Raw genomic sequence first — 3,021 nt, 5'->3', positions numbered from 1 at the left:
AAAAAAAAAAAAAAGATTTCTTTCTAAAGAGACCTTGGATCTGACAAGGTTGAAGTCTACTGATCTAGCAGATAGCACAAAGAACATTATCTGTGATCAGCATATGGCCTATGAGATAACAGTCATACATAAGCAAACTGTTTTTTTTAAGAAAGATTTTTGCTGTAGGATGCGTGTGCTTGCTAGAGAGACAGAGACAGACAGAGATAGAACATTCCTTCTATGTTCCAGAACAGGTTCAGTCTCAAGGACTACACAGAAAAACCAACAACGAAATTATAAAATAATGTACTCTTCACTTTTGCTATCAGCTTGTTCTTTATTTAGATGTTCTGTTTCTGGACGTATATAAAATTGCACATTTGTGCCAGAAGGATGTGTCATTATGTATTTCACGAAGGATCTGTGCCAGAGAAGTGAATCCCACATCTTTAAATAACTGAACATTTCATTAGAACCTTTTTTTGTTGAAGGTCCCCCTGAACAAAGGGTACTGCCTCATTTGGCCTTTGGTGACTCAAGGCCATTGTGACAAATGTCCATCTTGCCATGCTATAACCAAATGATGCCCCAAGGGGCACTGAGGTATTGTCACTGTGGGCCTCTCAACTATATCGTCCTAGACTGATCAGCTTTTTGGAGCGCTTGACTCTGCTTTTTATAGACACTAATTTCTCTTCATGGACCGTTATGTATTGCTGCTCTCAGTACTGCTGGCTCGGGCAGTGCCCCACCTCTCCCTAGTTTTGCTGCAGTCATACAAACACGGGACGCCTTCCTTTCTGGGGACATCCTCGCTTCTCCTCTGTTGGATCCTAGGAACATATCCATAGTCTTTTCTTTTTTCTTTTCTTTTTTTTTTTTTTAGAGAGAGGTTTTTGCTACAGGGTGCATGCGCTCACGAGAGAGAGAGAGAGAGACAGAAAGCAAGAAATCACACCCCGGGGATAGCCAAGCTGCAGTCCCTTCTCTATTCTCTTCTTGGGATCTTGGGTACGCATGCACATGCACCCAGCGTGAGTTTGAGCCACTGGGTCCAGGACTTGAACCGCGGTTGACTACGTGGGAGTTCAGCGACATAGCCATTACACTAACTGCTGGTCCCCATAGCCATAATCTTTTCAATTCCGAGTTTCAGGAGGCTACTAGCTGATATTAAAAAAACGAATGTTTATTATGACAGGGGTATCTCAAAGGCAAACCAGGGAGGCGAATCAGGAAGTAGAAACACAACAGAAACCACAGAGGTTGTTTTCTGTCTCTCTCACCTGTGTCTCTGGTGGCTGTTTCATTCTTCGATTTCCATAGACAGCCTTCCTTGGCTTCTCTATGGACATGATGGTTACATCAATTCAAACTCAGTTCGGGTCACCTGCAAAGAACAGAGCTGCCTATTAATCAATGCCACAGCCACGGGAGAGGCTCAGACTGGCCAGGTTTGGGTCAGGTTCCCATCTGTGTCCAATCAGCTGTTGCCAGGAGGATCAGGTCACTTATAAAAATGGCTGCTGAGCCACGTCTGTGAGAAAGGACAGCCCAGAGAAGAAGGTCGTGATGAACTGGCTTAACATTCATCAAATAAACTAGATAATCGAAACTGTATCTAAAATAAAAATACATAAGGTAGGTGTGAGGCTCTGAAGAGTTTCCTTATGAAGAAAGAATGAACACTGGCCACAGTGTTTCACAGGATGTACCGGGTGGCTTCAAAAAGTTGGTGGAGGGGACCAGCAGTTAGTGTAATGGCTATGTCACTGGACTCCCACGTAGTCGACCACAGTTCGCGTCCCAGACATGGAGGCTTAAAACTCACGCCGGGAGCGTGTGCATGCGTGCCCACGATCCCGAGAGGAGAATGGAGGAGAAGGGATTGCGGCGTGGCCATTCCCCCTGGGGGGTGATTTCTCGCTTTCTGTCTCTATGTCTCTGTCTGTCTGGCAAGCGCACACGCCCTATAGCGAAAAACCCCTCCAAAAAAAAAAAAAAAGAAAAGTTGGGGGAAAAAAAGAATTAAAATACAAGCTTATTTTGGTGCAAAAAAAAAAAATTGCAATCCGTGCAGTTTTTTTTTCATAATTCACATTTTCTATGAACTTTTTGAAGAATCCTCATTTTTCCCTCCCCAATCCTTGGCTGTTTATTCCGTTTATATTTGTTGATGCAATTCACACACTGTAAACCTTGCCCTTTTAAATGTGCACTTCAGTGGCTTTTAATTTGTTCAGTTTATGGAGTATCCCCACTACTTCCAGAATACTCTCTTCACGCCAAATGTGAGCTTCATATTCACTAGCAGTCACTTTCTGTTCCTCCCCTAGACTCCAATAATCCACTATCTTCTCCTTTTTCTACAGATTTGCCTATTTTGGGCATTTCCTATAAATGGAATCATACATTATGTGGCCTTTAGTATCTGGCTCTTTCTTTTTTTTTAAAGAATCATTTTATTAATTATTATTATTATTTAATTTGACCAGAGAAAGTGAGAAAGCGAGCTGCCAGGTCTGGGACCCAAAACTGTCAGCCACGTGGAAGTCCAGCGCCTTCACCACCACACCACCTGCTGGACCCTTTTTTTTTGTTTTGTTTGTTGAGAGATGTTTGCTATAGGGCACGTGTGCTCACCGTAGAGAGAGAGACAGACAGAAAGCGAGAAATGATCCCCAGGGGGGATGGCCACACCACAATCCTTTCTCCTCCATTTTCCTCTCATGATTTGGGGCACACACGCACATACGCCTGGTGTGAGTTTTAAGCCTCTGGGTCTGGGACTCAAACTGTGGTCGACCTCATGGGAGTCCAGAGATGTAAACTTTATGCCATCTGCTGATCTCGAGTGTCTGGCTCTTTCACTTAGCATGGTGTTTTCAAGGCTCGTTCATGGTATAGCATGTATCTATACGTTATTCCTTTTTATGGCTGAGTACTATTCCATGGTATAGACAGACACATTTTGTTTATTAGTGGATGAGTATTTAGATTAGTTCCATTTTGGGACTTTTTTTTTTTTTTTTTGAGAGG

At 43.1% G+C, this 3,021-nt stretch overlaps 1 protein-coding gene across 1 annotated transcript in view; it reads right to left on the bottom strand.

Annotated features, from left to right (window-relative positions):
* The window catches only part of IFT81 (intraflagellar transport 81), a 165,735-nt gene that overhangs the window by 156,435 nt on the left and 6,279 nt on the right, over positions 1-3,021 (bottom strand). The window contains exon 2 of the mRNA XM_014588119.2: positions 1,269-1,372. The gene's annotated coding sequence lies outside the window, so the exon portion shown is untranslated. The remainder of the gene's footprint in view (positions 1-1,268; positions 1,373-3,021) is intronic.

This window comes from Tupaia chinensis, unplaced genomic scaffold (assembly GCF_000334495.1).
Source record: "Tupaia chinensis unplaced genomic scaffold, TupChi_1.0 Scaffold000258_1, whole genome shotgun sequence".
NCBI classification, from domain to species: Eukaryota; Metazoa; Chordata; class Mammalia; order Scandentia; family Tupaiidae; genus Tupaia; species Tupaia belangeri.
Note: the sequence above shows the minus strand (reverse complement) of the source record. Positions and strands in the feature narration are given on the sequence as shown.